The sequence below is a fragment of the Chionomys nivalis genome, chromosome X, assembly GCF_950005125.1.
Source record: "Chionomys nivalis chromosome X, mChiNiv1.1, whole genome shotgun sequence".
Classification (NCBI taxonomy): domain Eukaryota; kingdom Metazoa; phylum Chordata; class Mammalia; order Rodentia; family Cricetidae; genus Chionomys; species Chionomys nivalis.
The window spans coordinates 4,252,610-4,265,901 of record NC_080112.1 but is presented as its reverse complement, the minus strand read 5'-3'; the positions used below and the strand labels follow the sequence as shown (position 1 = coordinate 4,265,901).

Genomic DNA, 13,292 nt, shown 5'->3' with positions numbered 1-13,292 from the left:
TGCTGAATGAGCTGCAGGCCGCTTCCTACCGCCTCCCAGCTCCCGGCCACCGGCTAGCTTTATACCCGAAATAATAACATGGAAATTGTATTCATTTAAACACTGCCTGGCCCATTATATCTAGCCTCTTCTTGGCTAACTCTCATACCTCGACTAACCCATTTCTAATAATCTGTGTAGCACCAAGAGGCATGCGCTTACCAGGAAGATTCTAGCCTACGTCCATCTTGGGTCGGAGCTTCATCGCATCTGCCCTGGAGAGGAGAGGCATAGCGTCTGCCTCACTTCCCTTCTTCCCAGCATTCTGTTTACTCCACCCACCTATGTTCTAACGTATCAGGCCAAGCAGTTTCTTTATTAGTTAACCAATGAAATCAACAGATTGATATATGACACTCCCACATCAGTCTTATGTAGCCCAGGCTGGCCTAACTTCACTATATAGCTGAGAATGACTTTGAATTTCTAATCCTCTTGCCTCTACCTCCCCAGTGTTGGTCCCGTTACCTTGTCTGGTTTATGTGGCACTGAGGATCAAACCTAGGGCTTTGCTGTATGTAGGAGACTGAAAGAAGTGTGAGGAAGCGGGATCATACCACCAAATTGTCATATATTGTTTTTGTGTTTCTTTTTTGTGCTATTTCATATGTTGTCATGGTAGGTTGCTTTAGTTTGGTTTTTGGTTAGGTTTTTTTTTTCCTAGTGAGACAAGACATTTCTCTCTCTGGATCTTACCACCAGCAATTTTTGGATTCACTGGAAATGCTCACCTGGTAGAAGGGAGAAGCCATCAGGAAGATCCAATGAGTGCTCTTACGTTAATGGCAGATGAAAATATGATATGCTTTGGGGATAATTCTACCAAAGTTTTCTATATTTCTCATCAAATGAGACTTTAAAAATGTTTCTATATAAATATTTTTAACTTTACTAGAATAAATATTTTATAGCAACGGATCTTTTAAACTGTCATGAACGTGAGACTGAAATTGGTCTTTTGGTTTTTTTTGTCAAGAAACATGTTGTATCTTGGTTTATGCACATCTATTTTTATATTATTAGAAATTTAAGAAATAGCTCACAAACAGATTTGAAAAAGCTGAAGCCCTACTCCATCTTCCTTCCAAATCTTAAGCCATCACCTTTCTCTTTTCTTTGACATCCTTTGTGTCTTTTAAACCTTATTCCCCTAGAAAAATAGTCCAAGTGGCAGGCCAGTTTTTCCCTTAAACCACTCATCTCTACTTGAATGGTAAACTTCTTCACTAATTTCACCAACTCACTTATTCATTCCTGTAACAAATGCAAAAATCAAATGTTATTGCCAGTTCCTTCAAGGATCTGGTAATGGTCAGTGTTAATTGTCAACTTGATGGAGTTTAAGATTATCTGGGAAACAAACCTCTGAGAACACCTCTGAGGGACTATATAAATTAGTGTACTTTGAAAGTACAATATAATTATATCATTTTCCCCCTATGCACCACTTGTTCCCTCCTCTTTCAAGCTCATGCCCCCTTATTTCTTTAATTGTTGTTACACATGCATGCATACACAGATACACACATATACACACACACATACACATATATATCCATATATATATAGCCATATATATATATATAGCCATATATATGTGTATGTGTGTGTATATATGTATTATATATTTCTGAATGCATAAATACAACCTGACCAGCCCATATAATGTTACCTATGATCTCAGGTCTGACCATCTGATATAATTAGGAAGCTTTTTCCTGAGAAGACCATTTTTCCCACTCTCAGCACTTCCTACTTACCAATAGCTCTTTGTTTAGGGTTGAGGCCCTGTGAGCTTTCTTGTTTCCATGTTAGCTATCTTGTTTGGGCAGTCATGTTGATGAGACTTTATAGATGTAGACTCTCTGACATTTGTTGGAAACACGATTTCACAGCAAGCTTTCTGTTCCTCTGGCTCTTATAATCTTTCTGCTCCTTCTTCCCAAATGAATCCTGAGCTATAGATGTAGGAATTGTGTTGTAGATGTATCAGTTGGAACTGGGCATCACATAATCTCTAGTTCTCTGCATTTTGATCAGTTGTAGTTTTCAGTATTGATCTCCATCTGTTGCAAAGAGAAGTTTCTTTGATAAGGGGTAAAAACTACACTTATCTGTGGGCACAAGGATAAACATTTAGAATATAGTTATAAATTACATTGATTTAGAAAGCAGAAGTTTTAGGTTTTCCTCCAGGATTCATGACTTCTCTGGCCCTGCACTGTTGGTTAGATTTCTAGTAGCAGGCATGATTTCTTTCTCGTTTTTTTGGAGGAAGGCCGCTTGTTGGCTCCTGGATGCTTAACCCTGAAATAATCACACAGAAGCCATATTATTTAAATCACTACATGGCCCATTAGCTGTAGCTTCTTATTGGCTAATTCTTACATCTGAATTTAACCCATCTCCATTTTCTGTGTATTGCCACGTGGCAGTGGCTTACTGGCAAAGTTCCATCTGGCTCTGGCAGTGCTAAAGGCTTCTCCCTTTCTCCGCCTTTCTTTCTCTCAGCATTCAGCTTAGTTTTCCCTGCCTAGTTCTGTTCCCCTATAGCTCTGCTCTAGGCCCAAAGCAGTTCCTTTATTTATCAATGGTAATCACAGCATACAGAGGGAAATCACACATCACTTGTTGAGCAGGTCTTATGTCCAACTAGAGTGTTTTTGGTTATCACCAAGATATATGTGCCACTATTGCACCCTTACCGTTACTGTGCCATGCTGGTTGTTCTAGTTCATAGGCATCATAGCTAGGTAAGACTATTGTTTGCTTTCCTCCCTTGTAAATTTGTTGTAGTACGAGGAGCAGTGGGCCGTGTTCCTGCCCAGCTCTACACAGCTAGCTTTACCCGAAATAATTACACAGAAACTGTATTCTTTTAAACACTGCCTGGCCCATTAGTTCCAGCCTCTTATTGACTAACTCTCACATCTTGATTAACCCATTTCTAATAATCTGTGTAGCACTACAAGGTGGTAGCGTCTGTCTCGGAGAGGAGAATCATGGCGACTGCCTGAGTCAGCTTCTTTCTCCCAGCATTCTATTCTTTCTACTCCACCTACCTAATTTTCTTTTCTATTAAAGGGCCAAGGCAGTTTCTTTATTAACCAATAGACAGATGCCCCTCCTCCATCAATTTGTGTGTGTGTGTGTGTGTGTGTGTGTAGGATTAATTTGATCAGATTAATTGTGGGAAGGTCCACTCTAAAAGTGGACAGCACCCTTCCCTGAGCTTGGGTCCTAGAGGGCACAAAAAGGAGAAAGCTAGTTGAACTTCAGCATTCATTGTTCTCAGCTTTCTGACTGTGAGTGTGATGTGATCAACTGTCTCTAGCTACTACTGCTGTGACTTCCCTGCAGTGATGGACTGTACCTTTGAACTGTGAGCCAGAATAAACCCTTTATCCCTTGAGTTGCTTTTATCAGGATATTTTATCACAGTGATAGAAAAGTAAGTAATACAGAACTCTTGGCCTCTTATTGGCCAAATGTATTATCTGATTTCCATCTGTATTTGATTTCATGTCTTCCCACATTCAACAAAACTGAACTCCTTATATCTTGTCTATTGTTTTGCTGTACCATCTTGACCTTTTTTCCCTCAGCCTTTACTTCCCTTGCCTTTTCCTTCAATGTAAATGTCTTATTAGTGTTCTAACCTCAGTTTTCAGTTCCCATTATGTTATCAACTTTGCCATGGTAATTTCATTTAATCCCATAAATGGAGTTATCACTACTATGTACATGGCTTCTAAGTCTAGCCCTGACATTGCCTTGGAGTGAATCCAACGTCCCTAATCCCAATGAACTCCCTTCCAGAAGTCCATGTGCTTTACAGGTTCATTGACACTCTAATCTGTCTTCTCTCTACATTTCTTAAGACCTGTTTTGTCCTCTATGTCCTCCAAGCTTGAGGATCCTCAGTTGTTGATGTTCAGTAACCTAAAGTTACCTTTTAAAATTATTCTCCTGAATTTCCTCTTATAAATATATCAGTTGCAGCTCCTATAGGTCCTACTTGTTACTCACCTATTTTTCCCCATTTTTGTTTGTGCTTCCTCAATTAAACTATACTTCTAAATTGCTTCTCCCTTATTCACTGCCCTCCCTTCCATTTTTCCTAAATAGTGCTATTATATCTTGTGCTTTTTGTTTTGAATTTAAATACAGTTCTGCCTCTGTGCATGGTGGTGCATGCCTTTAACCCACCAGCACTTAGGTGATAGAAGCATGTTATTTCTGTGAGTTCAATGTTACCCCGGGTCTACATGGAAAGTTCCAGGCCAACCAGGGCTGCATAGTAAGACCCTATCTCAAAAAAAGTACAATCATGCCACTGCCCCCATAAAAACCTCAGAGACTCTTCATGATTTATATCCTATACTCTAACCATGCAAGACTGCTGTGGCTCTCTGGTTTAAAAAACTGTTTCTTAGATTAGATTTTTATCGCTTTAACTTATAGTCCACTTGTCTCTGTAATATTTATCCTCCAATCATCCTTTAGTGTCTTGCTCAGTCTGAGTTGTTATCCCATGCCATGTCTGGTCCCCTCAAGAAATTATTTTCTGTTTCATTGTTAGGTTCCTTTCTTAGAGTACATATAATAGCTTCCTTGTGTGATAATTATGTTGTAATTTTCTTTACCAACCCTTCCTGTCCATTCTGTTAGCTTATCAGGGCAGGCATCACCTTTTTTTTCTCTTATAGCCTCACTATAGTGGCTTCTGTACAAGAAAGCTTTTACTTTGTTTGGGGGAGTGCTGACTGAGGATGAAACACAGCTAGATAGGCAGTCTACCATTGAGCTACATCCCTAGCCCACATATGGGGCTCTTATAATGACAGGATTTTAATTAAACTGTTTTGTTAGAAGTGATGGAAAAATAATTATATGGAAATGAATGGAATAGATCTTTCTTTTAGGACTTAGAATCCTATGCCTGCCACTGGAAGGAGGCATCCACAGAGAATTTGATACTCAAGATTGTTTTTCATGTCTATGCTGGAAACTCGTACTTCTTTCCTTAGGATGTTAGTAATGCTATATGCTAGGGGGGAAAATCGACTGAATTGCTCATACAAAGGATTCGGACAACTTCATTCTCATGTACAATTTTTTAACTATTAAAATCCATCCTTCAAAATGTGCACATCAGTCACTAAAGCAATACAATAAACAGCTCCACTATTGATACTGCTTCCCTAAATTGAGTTCATTTCCGAGTTCTGTGTTGGGTAGTATCAAGAAACAACCAAGGAAGTTGAAAAATAGTGCTGGATGAATGATACTAGTAGACTGGTGGAAATGACATGGCAAATATGTGTAGCTCCAGTATAAGGTAGTTTTCATTCAGTTGTGCAAGAGGAATATAGAGGAAATTCATGGGGAGTGTCTCTCTGGAAGGAGGTTGGAGGAGCCTCTGTGGATTTGGTACCCACTAGGTGTTAAACCTTAAAGGATGAATTCAGTTCCTGGTGGGCCAGGAGAGAAGAAAAAGTGAGATTTCAGGCTACAGGCAAGACCTGTCCCTCAGTAGAGAAGAGGGAAAGCTTGCAACATTTCAGGGTGTCTGAGATGGAGCTAGGATGAGATCTGCAATCATCAGGTGACGGCTAATGCTACCATGGAAATCTTGTGCCCTAGGAAGTAACAGAGACCTGCTAAGGTTCAGAAGGAAAAGTGATAAAATGAAAACACCTTCAGGTAAAACAAAAACAGGCCCTAGACAAGGACCAAGGTAGGAAGCAGTAGGACAAGGGACTCCATAGACGTGGGCAACAATTTGGTCAGAAAGGGTGGGGACATGGAGACATTCACCTTGGTTCTGAAGCTTGAGTGATGGGAAGGGTGGCATTCTTCCCAGGAGAGTAAAGTCAGGAAAAGATTTCCTTTGGGGGAGTAGTTGAAGCAGAAGGGCAGGGAGGAGAAACTTCTCCTTATCTTCATATGCCCAGTGCTGGGCTTAACTGTTTGAATACTTAGGAGGAGATGTAGGTCAATTTGCAGAGATTTAAAGGGAGATCAGTTTGTAAAGAATGAGAAAAGGAAAGAGGAAAAGAGGAAGAAAGCAAAGGAAGCAAGGGGGAAAAAGGAAAAAGCAAAAGAAAGTAGAAGTAGCAACCATATCCAGGGAAGAAAATTTTACCCTTTAATGTATGAGAAAGGTGAACGAATGATCTGTGGACAGAGGAAAGGATAGATGCTCCCTCTTTAATGCAGGAAAAAGAGAAGTCCTTTCTAGACCTGGATCCTGGAGAAGGCAGAGGGTTAAGGCCTCAGGTCCCCATTTTGGGGGCAGAGTTTAGAAAGGAAAAAGGGAAATTACTCCTGTGAGACAGGGGTAAACAAAAATTTTCAAACTGCTACAGTGGGGATTCAAAAGTGTGCTCAGGAGACTTCCTGGCAGAATAATCTAAGTGTGATTGCATTGAACAATAAGGACTCTTACATGAACAGAAAGAACCACTTTGTGAATATTTGCAAAACTACTAAACTAGTGTATGGCTCAGTGGTTAAGAGCACTGGCTGCTCTTCCAAAGGTCCTGAGTTCAATTCCCAGCAAACACATGGTGGCTCACAACCATCTGTGAGCTCACAACCATGGTGCCCTCTTGAGGAAGGGACCTGGTCCCTCGTCCTTATCAACTTAGACCATGAAAGCCAATATGGACAAGTTCAACAGAGCTACAGGCTGCCCATGCATGCTTCAGCACTGTCAGGGCATATATTTCATTCATTCATTCATTATAAACTAGTGTGGATTATCTCAGTGATTGCTGTCACTATTGGAAGTCTGAAATAAACTTGCTATTGAATGCAAGGAATGGTGTCTGGAGGCCAAGAAAGCTGGGCTCCAAGACCAGCTATGGGATGAATGGACTGAGTGGGTGTTCTATCAGGCCGCCCCTTTGGTCCTCTCTTGCCTTCTTAGCATTACCATCTTCATCACTCAACGTGTTCAAGTCAAGGCTAAAACTTTAAATTGAACTGGAGCTTTTATAGCAGCACAGAGTCCACTCCAAACCATTAACTTGACCGTCTCAGCCAGTAAAGTGTGCATGGCTTTTAGGTGACAGTTTCTGTTTCAGCTAAAATACTTCTTGTTTGATCTTTGCTTTTCAAACACCAAAAGTTCTCACAAATTGCACGTGGCTCAGCATAAGTTTTATGTAAATAACGTGGCTTTGTAAGAACTGTGGTATTCTGAAAGGAGAAAGCAGAGTCATGTACCTGTGTGCAGTGTGGGAAGACTACAGAAAGCAGAGTTTGTCAACACAACAAAAATATGGCAAATGACAAAGTTCATTCACTGAGTTCCTTGATTGTTTGGTCATTTTGTCCTCAAATGGGGCAATCAGAAATAATAAAAATTTTACATGAGAGTTTCTTGGGTTTTTTTTTTTTTTTTTTGGAAACAGTTTCTCTTTGTAGACCAGGCTGGCCTCGAATTCCCAGACGTTCACCGGCATCTGCCTCCCAAGTGCTAGGATTAAAGGTACGCACCACTACATCCAGCTAGATGAAAGTTTCTTAATGTATCAGTCCCAACCTATTAGTGAGTCATGAATCGGTGCATCTCTTTAAATAGACTAGAGTAGAAAACATGAAGAGCACAACAGAATAGGGCTGTTTAGTTTCCTGAGATGTCTCTTCTAAGGATGTGTGCATGTGGGGGCAGTGTGCTCAGCGATGGGGTTATAGTTAGTTCCTTACTTACAACCATGGTCCAGAAGCTTTGAAAGGCACTGTTTCAATATAAAGCATTAGCTGCAGGTGCCCGGCTCACAGCAGCCACTGACACAGAGATCTGTGAGGGACTTGACTGCAAAGCTCATCCAGTGTGCTACTGCTAGCATAGGCCACGGGTTCAGCGACCTTTGTCAGAGTGAGTTTCCTGCATAGAGACTTTGGAAGTCACATAATATTTATGTGCTTTAGTGTTCTCATCTGCAGCGGGGATAATAACAGTTCTTACCCCATAGAGTTTTTGTGAGGATTCAGTGTAAAGTGCTGCTAACACTGCCTGACACTCAGTAAGTGCCCAGTAAATGCCAGCTGTTCTCTTATTAGCCCACCATTTTCCCAGCAGGTGTGAGAAATATGGATGACTCCTACAACTCCCCACAGACTATTAATAAAGGAATTGTGATAGTGTGGGGGAAACTTTAAGCCCTTTAAAAGAAAGATGCTATATAAAGATTAGTAGTATTATTCACAAACCATGGATTGTAAGTTGATAAAGGACTCACTGGAAGTCGTCGGAGTTTTGAACCCAGAAAGCATGACAACCAGGAGTGCAGACTAGGAGAAATGATACTGTGGAATGAAAGGGATCCTTCAGAGAGTGCTTTCCATCCTCCTTTCCGTTTCTGCAGCCCACGCAGACACAGACTGCTTTTAGGGAAACATGGCTCCTTCACATTTGTATTTGCACTTCCCATTTCTTGGTAACATTCTGGATCAAGGCTAAGAACCCCACAGTATTTCCCCTTTGTTCCTCTGGGAGCTGATGAGCAGTCATGAAGGTGCAGCTTTTGTTTTCATCTGGGAACATGACACATCTGACCTTGTTATCTGTTGAGGCAGGCAAGGGCCCGGGAACTTGTACTGGCTGTCTCAAATTTCAGGAGCAAAGCAACTAACTGACTTGCTCAGCCTTAGCTGTGGCTAGTGGCATGTTGTCTCCAAAGATGAGAGCAGTGTCTTTAACTGACCTTCTCAACATTGGCAGGCATTAGTTTCCTTGGTCACTACCTTTGCTTTTCATAGTATCTGCTGCTTATTTCTTCTTGCCTAGATTTTTCTAAGTATGTGTTTCTATTTTTGACTGACACAAAGTAATGTATATTCTTGAAGGCAGAAGTGTGACATTTCAGTTCATATGTACAATGGGTAATGATGAGATTTGGGTCTTTTTGGTGGGGTCTGACTTTGATGAAATCAAACCTGCCATGTGACTTGAGCTCTGGACCATTTTATCTGTATCTTCTCCTGCTCAACTCTGAATGTGCTGGCTTATAAGAATAATTACATAAAAATTAATGCAGTAAGTTATGCACACACACATACTTTTGATTATTTGAGAGGTATAAATGAGTCTGTGAATACAGAATCCAGGGGGAGTTTTATTCTCTGCCTTTGTTATTCAGCTCAGAAATGAAGAAATATTTCTAGATTATATTAAAATTTTAAATGAGGCAAAGATTTAGTGGACTCCCTTTTTAGGTTGATTGCAGAATCAACAGATAAAAGGAAATAGTGTTTTGAGATGAGAATTAAAATGAGAAGTACCTGTACACATTTCTGTGCTCTCGACCTACACATGGCTTAAGTACTATATAATATGTCTTGAATTTTCCGTTTCTTTTTGGTCAAGACATTTTCCCTTGAATAAGCAGTAAAATTAGCTAATTAAGAAACTGACCATATTTTTCAGTCTCCTGTCTTGCCTTCTCTGAGACTTAGCCTTTCTTTCTGTTTGATCTCTTCCCCCCAACTGCTGTCTTCCTCAAAGCCTTTGACTGTGCTTGGTTCTTCTCAACACTGACCAGCTCCTGGGCTCAGGGTCTTATCTAGATACCTCTCAGAATTGCTGTCTGCTTCAAAAGAACTGAATTACCTGCCTGCCTATGCCTCATCAATATCTACTCCAGAACTCAAGACCATCATCTCCGTACCCACCCCGATCCATTCATTCAGAACTATTCCAAAATGGCACCGAACCTTACACTTCATTAAAAGCAGGACTGAGGAGATGGCTTGGTCAGCAGAGCATGCAAATCTGAGTTCAATCCCCAGAACCTACATTTAGAAAACTGACCATGGTGGTTGGTGTGTGCTTATAATCCCGTTGCTGAGGAGGTCAAGGGAGGTAGGAAGATTCCTGGAACCTGACCTAATTGGTGAACTCCAGGTTCACTTAAGTGCTCTTATAGAAGACCTGAGATCAGTCCTCAGGAATTGTATCAGATGGCTCACAATTGCCTGTAACTCTCACTCCAGGAAATCTGATGCCCTCTTCTGGCTTCTGTAAGCATTGCACTCACATATACAACCCCCCACCCCCACCCCAAAACACACACACACACACACAAACACACAGAGTCTCTTGAGCCTTCCTTCTCACTCCACAGCCCTTCTTTTCAAAAAGTACTTGTTTATCGTAGTGTCCAATTATTAAAATTCAGTCTTTGTGGCTGTTCTACAAAAGGGGAGTATTGGGAGTCTGTTTATTGTATTGCTGATTACTACCTGGAATCTCCTGTTCTTTGAAATATTATCTATGGAAATACTCTGAGCCCAGAATTGAAAGGGTTCCGAATTTCTTCTGCCAAGCCCCTAAAGCAGCTTGAGGTTATAAATTCATTCTCCTGTTGGATGTTTTGGGAACCATTCATTTTCTGATTTAGGAAACATGCTAGGCTGACCTTTGGCTGGAAAGTCTCTAGGTAGAAAGTGGTCGGACGTATGTTTTCTTCTTTGGTCAGCATCAGTAATTCAGGCTCAGGCTCTCTTGGAACCCAAAAGAGATTATGTCCCATTTATCCCCGGTTTATGAGGTAAGCATTTTGAAGGCCAGGCTTCTTTGTTGAAGGAAGTTCCCAATATAAGTCCCATCAGCTTCATTTCCCATCTCACAAACCCCAAGAGGCCTGAAAATTAATTCATTAAGTTTTATGTTCCTGTTTGTGCCTAGTTTGGGGATTCTGTACATTTATTCCTCTCACAAGTTCATTGGTACATTGAAAAACTGGTTTTCTATTACTATATACTCGTTGGTTTGTTGAGCAAAAGTCTCATGATACCATTGTCTAAGCATGTCTGACCCATGACCTGTGCTCTGCATGTGGTCAAGGGTAGCTGTAGATGTAGCCCAGTACAAAATCATAAGCTTACTTCAACATGTTAAGAGAAATTGGTTTTGAGATTTTGTGGATTTGTGGCAACTCGGTTGCACAGTTGTCACGTGTGAACTTTATAAATGACAACATTGTTTACAATGTCAGCGGGTTGCACATACCAGAGTATCACATTTCTAGATAATCCTCCCACTTGTGAGGCATAGATAGGTTTCTTCTTCTTCCTGCATTTTTTTCTTTGGCTAAATGTGAGTTTTCTAGAAACGTCTGCTTTCTTCTCTTGCTTGCTGGATAATCTTTTTCTCATGTCCACCAGGATTTCCTTTCTAAGCGAGATTTACACATCTGTCATATTTCTTAGTGGCTACCTAGCTTTAAGTGCTTGTTTAAAATGACTCGCTCGTCTTCCCTCCAAATATACCCTCTGTGTGCCTCAGACACAGCTGATGTCATCTCCCTCCTCTTGCGTTTTCTCAGCTGCTTAGTGATGACTAAATCGAAACGGTTCTTGTTCCAAGGCTGTTTGGTTCACAAGTGGCCTTGGCTAGTTTTCCTACTTGTATTTGGTCTCATCTCCGCTAGTCCATGCTGTCTGGATGCAGTCCTGGTTCTCATATCCTTGCCGTGGAAACTTCTTCCCCTCTCTGTCAGTTTTAATGGAAAGCTCTGTCTCTTCCACAGGGTGGCCCCATCTCTGTTTGTTCACTCTCCTACCCTCCTGCTGAGGTATTTGCTAATGGCCATGCAGATTTCTCTGAGTCTGGCTACCATGTGACCTTTTTGTTACCATCATCATTGGTAAACTGTCCAGAGTCATCTTATCGTTCCAGCGTTGCTCAAATGCCACCAACATCCTCAAGCATATCTGTCAGGAAGTCACCCTGCTGTCCTTTGGAGTCCACTGTCCCTTTTTGTAGAAATCATCTACAACTGTGCCCTCTTCATCTCGCTCCTGTGGAGAATTTATAAGTCCTTACAGACAATGATATTGTCCTCCTTGTGGTTTTCTCCATTTAATACCTGTTTACAGTGGATCCTCAGTAAATAATTGACCCAGTGAATATATTTACATAAGTGGATTAAATAACTATGAATCTCTAGGAGCCAGCCCATTGGAATAGCCTGTTTAGGTAAAGTGTTTATTCAACATATTTTAATTTTGTAAATGTACATGCGGGGTGCAGGTTTACTCACTGAATGGAGGCCGGAGCTTAACATTATGATGTTTCCCTCAGTCATTTCTCCATCTTATTCCTTTGAGACAGGGTCTCTCACGGAATCTGGAGCTTACCATTTTTCAGCTAGACTGGCTAACAACAAGCCCTTTTGTTTCTGCTTCTCCCAGTACTGGGGTTATAGACACCTCTACAGCTGGCTTTTTATATGCATTCTGGAGATATGGAACTCAGGTTCCCATGTTCACAGATTACCCACTGAGCCATCTGCCTAACCCTCAATTCAATTTTAAATAGCTCTTAGATATTCCTTATTGAAAGCCCAGGAAGTGTAAAACCATTTTAAAAAGTAACTCCCTTCCTGTATGCTTTACCCCACAACAACTAGTGTATTCATTCAGTGAATTACTTGCCTACCTAGTGCTAGGGGAGACTTTGAATATCCTTTTTGCAAAAGTGCTGGTACAAAATATATTTCCAGTGTTGGTGTTTTCTGGATTGTGGAACATTTCCATGGACTTTATAGGCTAAGCATTTATAATATGAAATACTCCAAAATACAAAATATGCTAAGTATTTATGTTATAGTTGAAATGTTTCATATTTGCAGCTTTGCTCTTATGTTCATTATGTTCTATCTTCTGCTCATTTCCTTTTTGGTCTTGTTTAATAGCTCTATTGACTTTTAATATGAGTTGCACGGGTTTGCCTCAGTATGACTTTGGACTGTGCTAATAAAGTGCTCTTGCTATGGAAAACGTTAGGACATTCATTTGGTAGAATTTGTTGACTGTGTAGTAGGGATCCGTAAGACTACCTTCAGGTGCATTAATTTCACTAGAACTTCCAAACCTCACCATTTATCTGTATGATTTACTTGTGTGACAGGTATGATTTATTGTAATCAAAGGGTACAGAGTAGAACCAACAAAGGGAAAAGCTGCACAGAACAAAGTCCAGGACACTAACCACAGCTTCCAGAGTTCCCTTCCAGTGATGACAGGATGCCGTTGTGATACTTCCAACAAAAAAAGCTCATCCTGGTTTCTTATCAAAAGTTGCTTACAAAGGCACCCATGCTCTGGTATATAGGAAAATTCTAGAGTTACTGAAAAGTGGGAGGATGTAAGACTTAGGGCCCAGAGATTTTAGCAGGAGTTGGTCATTAAGATACCTTCTTCCTAGCACATACCAGATTCTAGACCCAAGAAGGAAG

The 13,292-nt window shown here is 40.7% G+C and overlaps 1 protein-coding gene across 2 annotated transcripts in view; it reads left to right on the top strand.

Annotated features, from left to right (window-relative positions):
• Mtm1 (myotubularin 1) overlaps positions 1-13,292 on the top strand; it is a 120,403-nt gene that overhangs the window by 56,037 nt on the left and 51,074 nt on the right. The window lies entirely within an intron of this gene.